The sequence below is a fragment of the Mus caroli genome, unplaced genomic scaffold (assembly GCF_978045245.1).
Source record: "Mus caroli unplaced genomic scaffold, Mus_caroli_1 scaffold_52, whole genome shotgun sequence".
Taxonomy (NCBI): domain Eukaryota; kingdom Metazoa; phylum Chordata; class Mammalia; order Rodentia; family Muridae; genus Mus; species Mus caroli.
In genome coordinates, this window is record NW_028227307.1 from 73697 (window position 1) to 85929 (window position 12233).

Genomic DNA, 12233 nt, shown 5'->3' on the forward strand with positions numbered 1-12233 from the left:
TGTTAAGATTTGTTCACCTAGCCTGCATTCCACTGTGTTCTATTTCCATAGCAAATGGGATGCAATTCTGCCAGGCCTTTTCTATCATCAATAGGAGAGGATGAGTAGTCTTACTGCAACTACAATTGCCAAGACTGGGTGTTACTATGGGAGATCTACTCTTTTCTGAAGAGAAAACGAGGAAGAGTGGATTGGGGTAGCAGGAGGGGAGGAGATAACAGGGAGCAGAGAAGAGAAGGAAAACTAGGTTTGGGATGTTAATTGGATAATTAATTTAAAAAATTCAGCTCCAGAACAGATTTTTTTTTCTGCTGTTAGAGAAAACTCATCTCACACAATTATTAATAAAGGAGCTTATTATTCTCTGAGTTCCTAGAGTGAATTCACAATAGTGTGTGTGTGTGTGTGTGTGTGTGTGTTTGAGTGTCTCTGTGTGTCTGTGTTTCTGTGTGTCTGTGTGTCTGTGTGTGTGTGTCTGTGTATGTGATGTTGTGTGTGTCTGTGAGTCTGTGTGTGTGAACCTACCCTGTCACTTAAAGTATCTAGCACAATATAATTCATCTTTCATGAACTCACAAGCCTGGATTCACTTCCCTGACTCCATGGCAATCTTTTGAACAATCCTCCTGGCCAAGCAGTTACTATTTTATCATAAACCTGGGATTCGATCTACCCTATTTCTAATGGGGATCATAAGTATAAGCTACATGTGTTTTTCTACCAGACTACTTGTGGATGAGCCCTTCTAGTGTTAGATGCATAACATGTTGGAGAGGGTACATAAGCTCCCATGCATTGCCCTTATCAGTAACTTAAATGCTAAAACTTTTCTATAGACAAACCTTCTATTCTCCTATAGAATGAAGAAATCACAAAGTGGATATCCCATTAGTAACAGGAGTGGTATGCACATGTTTAAAATTTTTCATTGTTTGTATTAAAGGTCAAAATTTTCAAAGTAACTTTACTGCTTTCTTGTTTTTCCACACACATGGATAACTAGTGTTGACAGAACTGCAAGTGGACTTCAAATGCTTACATGTTTCTTACGTTTGTGTTGGCTTTCAGATCTTCTTGTGTTCCTCAAGCTTCCTTGAAAATAATCAATGTCACAGGAAAAACTCTGGTTAACAACTACAGTGGTAACACTCAAGGAAGACAAAGTCTTCTCATTTTGTACATAAAGTTACCCAATTCTTTGTTTTGGTCTTCTATGGCAATCAAAATTATAGCCACTGAAACTATGCAATAAATACTAATTCTTTCTGAATTCAAGGGCCCTTCTGAGAAAGAGTGTAGAATGATACCTGACACCAGAAGATAGGGTCTTAGAAAAGCATAGATATGGACACAGATTTCAAACAAAAACATAACACCAGAGGATAGGGTCTTAGAAAAGCATAGCTATGGACACAGATGTCAAACAAAAACATAACTATGGACACAGATGTCAAACAAAAACCCATTTCTTTTATTCCTAACACAAACAAAAATTGTGTAGATAACACTGAAAATGAAAGACAGTGGGAAGCAGCATAGATTTTCTATCATATCATTTTTATGATATGAATTATAACTCTTCCAAATTTTCTAGACTTTTAACTTTCTTTACATTCTGTCCCTGCAATATGCTAATTTTCCTTAGTCTGGGAATTCTGAGTTTTCTGACTATGTATGTTCATAGTGAGAAGGGTCCATCATCTGTTAAATGTATTCTCACACAGGTTACATGTATAGGGACTGTCAGCAATGTGGGTCAGCTGGTGTTTATTGAGGTGTCATTTCTGAAGGAATAGTCTCCCACATTCAATACTGTTAAAAGGCTTCTTTCCTGTATGGAATCATTGGTGTTTTACTAAGTTTGTATTACGACTAAAGGTTTTCTGGGCAGTAAGAACACTGATGTATTTTTATTTATTGGTGAGTCAGGTAATTCATTTTAAAATCTGTATTGTGTTCTTCTGCATGTGTGTATGTGTGTGTGTGTGTGTGTGTGTGTGTGTGTGTGTGTGTGTGTGTGTGTTTAATATGTGTGCACGGCCCAAGGAGAACAGAAGATCTGGAGATACAAGTGGTTTTTATGTCTTTGTTTTTCGTCTGTTTGTTTGGTTTCGCTTATTTTTTTCTAGACGAGGCTTGTTTGTTTACCCCTGGTTGTCCTAAAACTCACTCTGTAAACCAGGGTGGCCTCAAACTCAGAAATCTCCCTGCCTCTGCCCTCAACAATTCCTGGGATTGAAGTGTAACCACTGCCTAGCATCAGGTAGTTTTATTTTATTTATTTTTAACTATATTTGGGGCTATAAAAAGAACAGGAAATTTAACATGTACTGTTGACCATTGAGCCGTCTCTCCCATCACAATGCAAAAAATAACAAGGATGAATCAGGTAGAAAAATTATGTATAATGGATATGAGGGCATATAAATAATTGTATAAGAGTTCTATAATCACAACAAAAAGTAAAACATCTTAGTCTAGACATATATATACAAGATGCCAAGTAACTTTCAACAAAACACACAAGAAATTCAATGAAGGAAGGCTAGAAATTTCAATAAATGATGAGGCGCCAATTGGAAACGGGGATGAATGTTCTTGGTTTTGAACTTGACTACATCTAGAATTAACTAAAACCCAACTGACTGGGCAAGACGGTAAAGGAATTTCTTCTTTATAATTTGAAATGGTAAGATCCACTTTGAATCTGTATTTTTCAAATGGGAAAAGTTACCTTCAACCTGGCACACAGCTATATAAAAGTCCTGCAGCCTATATAAAAGACATGGAAAAAGAAAATTATTTTGTTGTTGTTGTTGTTGTTTTTGGTTATTTTTTTTTCTGGTTTTTTTTTTTTATTATTATTTTTTTATTTTATTTTTTTTGCTTGTTTGCCCTCATTGGCAAGTCCATTTCTTCCATGGTATTACAGGCCATTTTTCAGAATTACAGAAGACACTGAACATGACCTGAGACATCCAGCCTCATTGACTGAACAACTATTAGATTTTTTGAACATCATTTGGTAGAAAGCAATTGTTGATTCACATCATGTAACTTTAAAGTATATTTAAAGTATATGTAAAGTATATTATATAACAAAATATTACAAATGGTAGAAAATATTACATACCTCTAAAATGCTCAGCATCCTTAATCATCTGAGAAATGCAAATCAAAACAAGCCTGAGATTCCATATCACACCAGTCAGAATGGCTAAGATTAAAAATTCAGGTGACAGCAGAAGCTGGTAAGGATGTGGAAAATCTGGAAAGAACTCATATGCACCTCAACAGAGGAATGGATACAAACAATGTGCTACATTTACACAATGGAGTACTCAGCGATTAAAAAGAATGAATTTACGAAATTCCTAGGTAAATGGTTGGACCTGGAGGGCATCATCCTGAGTCAGGTAACCCAATCACAAAAGAACTCACACAATATTTACTCACTGATAAGTGGATATTAACCCAGAAACTTAGTATACCCCAGATATAAGAGACAATTTGTAAAACACATGAAACTGAAGAAGAACGAACACCAAAGTGTGGACACTTTGTCCCTTCTTAGAATTGGGAACAATCACCCATGGAAGGAGTTACAGAGACAAGGTTTGGAGCTGAGACAAAAGGATGGACCATCTAAAGAGTGCCATATCCAGAGATCCATCCCATAATTAGCCTCCAAACGATGAAACCATTCCATACATTAGCAAGTGTTTGCTGAAAGGACCCTGATATAGCTGTCACTTGTAACACTAGGCCGAGGCCTAGCAAACACATAAGTGGATGCTTACAGTCAAAAATTGAATGGATCACAGGGCCCCCAGTGGAGGAGCTAGAGAAAGTATCCAAGTTGCTAAAGAGATCTGAAACCATGTAGGTGCAACAACATTATCAACTAACCAGTACCCCGGAGTTCTTACTCTAGCAGCATATGTATGAAAAGATGACCTAGAAGGCCATCACTGGAAAGAGAGGCCCATTGAACAAACAAACTTTATATGTCCTAGTACAGGGGATGCCAGGGCCAAAGAGTGGGAATGGGAGGGTAGGGGAGTGGCGCAAAGGGCATGGGGGACTTTTGAAATAGCATTGGAATTGGAATTGAGGAAAATATGTAATAAAAAAAAAAAAAAGAAAACAAAACTGCCAGTTGAGGTTGAGCATCTATTTAATATTATCTCAAGAGAACTCTACAGAGGAAAATTAAAAATAAATAAATAAATAAATAAATAAATAAATGAATAAATAAATAAGTAATATATAATATATACATCATAGTTTTATAAAACCATACATATATATATATATATACATACTATATATATATATATATATATATATATATATATATATATATATAATTTTTATTTTTTATAATCAAACTCAGGGGTTAAATCAACCAAGTGGAAACAAGAAGAACAATTCAAAGAATCAACCAATCGAGGAGCTTGTTCTTTGAGAAAATAAACAAGATAGATAAACCCTTAGCCAGACTCACTAGGGGGCATAGGGAAATTATTCTAATTAACAAAATCAGAAATGAAAAGGGAAACATAACAACAGACCCTGAAGAAACCCAAAACACCATCAGATTCTTCTACAAAAGGCTATAGTCAACAAAACTGGAGAACCTGGATGAAATGGACAAGTTTCTAGACATATACCAGGTACCAAAGTTAAGTCAAGATCAGGTTAATGATCTAAACAGTCCCATATCCCCTAAAGAAATAAGAAGCAATCATTAATAGTCTCTCAACCAAAAAAAGCCAAGGACCAGATGGGTTTAGTGCAGAATTCTATCAAACCTTCAAAGAAGATCTAATCCCAGTTCTTCACAAACTATTCCACAAAATTGAATCAGAAGGTACTCTACCCAACTCTTTCTATGAAGCCACAATTACTCTGATACCTAAACCACAAAAAGACCCAACAAAGATAGAGAACTTCAGACCAATTTCCCTTATGAATATTTATGCAAAAATCCTCAATAAAGTTCTCGCTAACCAAATTGAAGAACACATCAAAACAATCATCCATCCTGACCAAGTAGGTTTCATCCCAGGGATGCAAGGATGGTTTAATATACGAAAATCCATCTATGTAATCCATTATATAAACAAATTCAAAGACAAAAACCACATGATCATCTCGTTAGATACTGAAAAAGCATTTGATAAAATCTAACACCCATTCATGATAAAAGTCTTGGAAAGATCAGGAATTCAAGGCCCATACCTAACCATGGTAAAAGAAATATACAGCAAACCAGTAGCCAACATCAAAGTAAATGGTGAGAACCTCGAAGAAATCCCACTAAAATCAGGGATTAGACAAGGCTGCCCACTCTCTCCCTACCTATTCAACATTGTACTTGAAGTCCTAACCAGAGCAATTAGACAACAAAAGGAGATCAATGGGATACAAATTGGAAAAGAAGAAGTCAAAATATCGCTTTTTGCAGATGATATGATAGTACACATAAGTGGCCCTAAAAATTCCACCAGAGAACTCCTAAGCCTGATAAATAGCTTCGGTGAAGTAGCTGGATATAAAATTAACTCAAGCAAGTCAATGGCCTTTCTGTACACAAAGGATAAACAGGCAGAGAAGGAAATTAGGGAAACAACACCTTTCTCAATAGTCACAAACAATATAAAATACCTTGGCGTGACTCTAACTAAGAAAGTGAAAGATCTGTATGACAAGAACTTCAAGTCCCTGAAGAAAGAAATTAAAGAAGATCTCAGAAGATGGAAAGACCTCCCATGCACATGGATTGGCAGGATCAACATTGTAAAAATGGCTATCTTACCAAAAGCAATCTACAGATCCAATGCAATCCCCATCAAAATTCCAACTCAATTGTGCAACGAATTAGAAAGGGCAATCTGCAAATTCATCTGGAACAACAAAAAACCTAGGATAGCAAAAAATCTTCTCAAGGATAAAAGAACCTCTTGTGGAATCACCTTGCCTGACCTAAAGCTGTACTACAGAGCAATTGTGATAAAAAAAAACTGCATGTTACTGGTATAACGACAGACAAGTAGACCAATGGAACAGAATTGAAGACCCTGAGATCAACCCACATACCTATGGTCTCTTGATCTTTGACAAGGGAGCAAAAACCATCCAGTGGAAAAAAGACATCATTTTCAAAAAATGGTACTGGCACAACTGGTGGTTATCATGTAGAAGAATGCGAATTGATCCATTCCTATCTCTTTGTACTAAGGTCAAATATAAGTGGATTAAGGAACTCCACAGAAAACCAGAGACACTGAAACTTATAGAGGAGAAAGTAGGGAAAAGCCTAGAAGATATGGGTACAGGGGAAAAATTCCTGAATAGAAGAGGAAAGGCTTGTGCTGTAAGATCGAGAATTGATAAATGGGACCTCATAAAGTTGCAAAGCTTCTGCAAGGTAAAAGACACCGTCAATAAGACAAAAAGACCACCAACAGATTGGAAAAGGATCTTTACCTATCCTAAATCAGATAGGGGACTAATATCCAATATATATAAAGAACTCAAGAAGGTGGACTGCAGAAAATCAAATAACCCCGTTAAAAAATGGGGCTCAGAACTGAACAAAGAATTCTCACCTGAGGAATAACGAATGGCAGAGAAGCACCTGAAAAAATGTTCAACATCCTTAATCATCAGGGAAATGCAACTCAAAACAACTCTGAGATTCCACCTCACACCAGTCAGAATGGCTAAGATCAAAAATTCAGTTGACAGCAGATGGCTGTGGAGGATGTGGAGAAAGAGGAACACTCCTTCATTGTTGGTGGGATTGCAAGCTGTTACAACCACTCTGGAAATCAGTTTGGCGGTTCCTCAGAAAATTGAACATAATACTACTAGAGGATCCAGCAATACCTCTCCTGGGCATATATCCAGAAAATGTTCCAACCGGTAAGAAGGACACATGCTCCACTATGTTCATAGAAGCCTTATTTATAATAGCCAGAAGCTGGAAAGAACCCAGATGCCCCTCAACAGAAGAATGGATACAGAAAATATTGTACATTTACACAATGGAGTACTACTCAGCTATTAAAAGGAATGAATTTATGAAATTCCTAGGCAAATGGATAGATCTGGATGGCATCATCCTGAGTGAGGTAACATGTTCACAAAGGAACTACACAATATGTACTCACTGATAAGTGGATATTAGCCCCAAAACGTAGGATACCCAAGATATAAGATACAATTTGTTAAACGCATGAAACTCAAGAAGAACGAAGACCAAAGTGTGGACACTGTGCCCCTTCTTGGAATTGGGAACAAAACACCCATGGAAAGAATTACAGAGATAAAGTTTGGAGCTGTGAAGAAAGGATGGACCATCTAAAGGCTGCTATATCCAGGGATCCATCCCATAATCAGCTTCCAAACGCTGACACCATTACATACAGTAGCATGATTTTGCTGAAAGGACCCAGATATAGCTGTCTCTTGTGAGACAATGCCGGGGCCTAGCAAACACAGAAGTGGATGCTCACAGTCAGTTATTGGATGGATCACAGGGCCCCCAATGGAGGAGCTAGAGAAAGTACCCAAGGAGCTAAAGGGAACTGCAACCCCATAGGTGGAACATTATTATGAACTAACCAGTACCCCAGAGCTCTTGACTCTAGCTGCATTTGTATCAAAAGATGGCCTAGTCGGCCATCACTGGAAAGAGAGGCCCATTGGACTTGCCAACTTTATATGCCCCAGTACAGGGGAATGCCAGGGCCAAGGGGTGGGGGTGTGTGGGTGTGAGACTGGTGGTGGATTGTATTGGGGACTTTTTGGATAGGATTGTAAATGTAATTGAGGAAAATAGCTAATAAAAATAAATAAATAAATAAATAATATATAATATATACATATACATCATAGTTTTATAAAATCATGCATTATATATATATAATTTTTATTTTTTATTTATTTACTTAATTATTTTTGCTGTACGTTTTGTTTTCCTAGAGAGCCATGACACATAATAGGTAAAAGAATCAGCCTCAATCTCATCTTCATACTGTTTGTAAATTAATTCACAAGGGCATGTATTTAAATGTAAGAACAAAATAAAAGATTTAGGAAAACTGGAAGATATCTATGACTAAGTGAATTAAGAGTTCTAGATTTTATGGAAGAAATATTCATTCTAAAAGGAATAATTTATCCTCATTAAAACTAAGAACTTTTATGCTGAGCTGGATCGTCGTGGTGGTGGTTGTGGTGGTGGTGGTGGTGGTGGTGGTGGTGGTGGTGGTGGTGGTGGTGGTGGTGGTGGTATTACATGTTTTAAACTCAGAACTTGAGAGGCAAAGGCAGGTGAGTTTGTAGTCATGCCTATGTACAGAGTTATCTTGAAGATGGCCAGGGTTATGCAGAGAAAATATATCTAGAAAAACAAACAACCCCCCCAAAAAAAATAACATAGAAAAGAAATATTTTTTTCTGTAGCAGTTCCTGATTCAACAGTGAAGAAGCAATCTAAATCAATTATAACCCAAAAGGTAATTTCTCCCAAGGTGTATTTTTCATGAGCACAGTCCAGGTTACACAGTGCATACACAAAGGAAAGGAGTTATTTTTACCTACAGAGGTGGTTAGCTTGTAGATGTCCAGCATTAAAGCACTGTATAGTGCCTCCTTGGATGGGTTAAGTATAGCCCATTCTTCCTCAGATAAATGCATTTGTATACCTTCAAATGTTAACAAGTCCTAAAGAAAAGAAAGGACTTGAATTTCGTACTGAAGCAGAAGCAGTTCTAGTACCTGCCTGTGAATCATGTCATAGGCTGCATGCTGAAGAAATTATCAGTAAAGGATTTAGGTGGAGAAATTGAGATGACCAGAGGTAGGCAAGTGGACAAGTTAATTGGTTGTAAAATACCCAGTTTCCACTCTGATCCTGCCAAGTATAGTCCCATGGAGATCAGTAAGGTCGAATGTACCCGATAACATTTGGTGTCTTAGCAGCAGGGAAAAACTAAATGAGACTGCCTGAAAAAGGGAAATGTTAAAATAAAAGAAAACAATAACAAAAAGCAATCTGACTTTCTCCAGCCCCTCTAAGGTCCAGTAGCCTTCATGGCTACTTAACACCACCAAACCACTAGGAAATACTAGTGTTGGGCACATTGTTGTGTTGCCATAAAGCTGCCCTGATCATTTGCTTTCTTGGGTGTTATCCTTCATGAAGTGATATCTCTCTTTTCCTTCTCTGTAAAATATAAAAGACTGAACTTAAAAGCACTATCTGAAGTGATACATGCGTCCCAACCTCTCTCTATAAGATCCGGTTACCATGAGTCAGCCAAAATAAACTCCGCCTGACATTCTTAGGTTAGTTTATGAAAGAGGTGGTTTCTGTTGTCACTTAGTTCCTCCATCACTAGCAGCACCTAGAACATGGCACTAGGGTACACAGGCCAGTGGAAGTCCTCCTCTCTCAACTCATGGATGTATTTTCATAAAAGCATACGAATCCCAGTATCAGTTCTGCCTCTAGAGAACATAAATCCTAGCCCATGCTCCTATACTGAAAAAAACTCTCAATCACCATAGACAGAGAAAATAATATATTCCATGACAAAACCAATTTTACACATAACGTTTCCATAAATCCAGCCCCAGAAAGAATAATAGATGGAAAACACCCACTGAAGGAGTGAAACTACACCCTAGAAGAAGCAAGAAAGTAATCTTTCAACAAATCCACATAAACATACTTCCACCTCTAACAAGAAAATTAATATGAAGTAATCATATACCTTAATATCTGTTAATATGAAAATTAATATTACCAACATAACCTAATTAATTGAAATTCATAAATGTGAGTATTTAGAAATTAGCCGTGTGTCATTCTGTTGTCCCTAATTTGGAAAATGGGATTAATAGGTCCAATGTTGTACAATCCATATAGTCTTTCTGCTTTTTTGTACATAACACAGTCTTGCTGTGTGCCACATAATGGTCTTGAAATTATACTTCTCCTATCTCAGCCTCTCTATTTGTAGGATTGTTTATCTGTTGTTTTTACACTATACTATGGTTTTCAAAACAGGTTATATATTTCAAAACTGTTTATAAACCAAAATTAATGTAGACAATTAATTTGGGAGGTGGCTTATAAGAGAAAAACAAAGAGTGAGACTGAAGGTTTTGCTTGATATTTATTATTATTGTATCAATTCTGAAGAAGAGGACTTTATAAGTTACTACTATTCTGAGATGAATGCTTTTGAAAACAAATCACATCCAATGAAACTGAATCCTACCCTCAACTAACTTCTGTGACACCCTCCAAGCAGAACCATTCTTCATTGAAACAGTTGATGAATGACTTCAGGGATAGACCATCTTAATACACACACCATTCCTTAAGTGAATGTACCCTGTAACATGTATTCTGAGAATGACAACAATCACTCAAGTCAAATAGCTTTGACCATAGCAGGAAATTAGTATCCAAAATCATGCCTTCAATTCATTCCTTGGTGCAGCAGAATTGTGAACTCTTATCTTAGCTACTATGGAGGTAAAATTCTTTGGTGATGTGAGGGAAATTCAAGTAGATCCTTATTACAATGAAATCCAGTGTTCATAAACTGTTCTTATTTTGTTTGAATCACAGTAAGCCAAGATTTTTTTTTAATTTCATTTTTTGTTAGATATTTTCTTCATTTACATTCCAATATTCCCCTACACCCTTCCCCGTCCTTGCTCCCCAGCCCACCTACTCCCAACTCCTCTCCCTGGCAGTACTCTGTACTGAGGCATATAACCTTCTCAAAACCAAGGGCCTCTCCACCCACAGATGGCCTACCAGGCTATCCCCTGCTACATATTCAACTACAGACACAAGCTCTGGAGGTACTGGTTAGTTCATAATTTGTTCCTTATTTAGGGTTTCAAATCCCCTCAGCTCCTTGTGTACTTTCTCTAGCTCCTCCATTGCAGGCCATGTGTTCCACTCAATAGGTGACTGTGAGCATCTACTTCTGTATTTGCCAGCCACTGGACTAGCCTCACACAAGACAGCTTCAGAGTCCTCTTAGCATAATCTGTATGTCAAGATTTTTAAGCTCAACTAAATACAAAACAAACAAACAAACAAAAAAACAAAAAAAAATACTATTTATGTTCATTAAAAAAACCAATAGTTATATATTATTTAAAAATATAATACAGTTAATATATTTGGAGTTACTTATAATTTATATTGAGAAAAATGTATTTTCAGTATTGCTGCAGACAAACATCTACATAAGACTATTCAATTGATTGTTGTTTTATATCAAAAAAACTTTATAATATTCATTTTATTGTTACAATATTTTATAAATATTAAGGAATATGATAAAAAATGAAAGGTTTAATAGGTTTTGAGTGGGCATCAGCTAGAGGAGTTGTGGTACAAAAGAAAAATAAGAATGTGATGTAAGTCTGTTTACTTAAAATATGCTTTTAGATGTTAACAAATTCAGATAAATTGAAATTATGTATATTTTCTTATCATAATGCATTAAAATTTAAATCAAAACTATTTCTAGAACTGGTGGGATTGCTCAGCAGTTAGGAGCACTGGCTAATATTTTACAGATCCTGGGTTCATTTCTCAGCAAAAACATGGTGGCTTACTACTGTTTATAAAGTGATCTGATGCAGCCTTCTGTCATGTAGGTGACCACATAAAGAGAGTACTCACACATTTTAATAATGATAGACTTAAAAACTTTAAAATTTTTCTATTATTGTTTTATTATTATTATTATTATTATTATTATTATTATTATTATTATTATGCCTAACTTCTTCCTTCCATTTCTTTCCACCAAACCACCCCATATATCCCTCTTTCGTCTTTTTTAAAGTTATAGCCTTTTTGAAAAACTAATATACAAGTAGGAAAAGATTGAAAGTAAATGGGCAGAATGCCCTAGGATGCATGAAATACAGACTAGTCTAGTTGAAAAAAAGAAAAGAAAAACTAGCTATTAAGAGCAACTGTTGTTTCGGCAGTAGTGGTTCATGCCTGCATTTGGGAGGCAGAAGCCAAAGATTTCTGAATTCAAGGACAGCCTGTTGTAAGTTCCAGGAAAATCAGGGCTACAGAGAGAAACCCGGTTTAGAAAAAAAATAATAATAATAAATAAAACAAAAAACAAAAACAAACAAACAAACAAAAAAAAGCACCTGTTCTATGCAGAGGA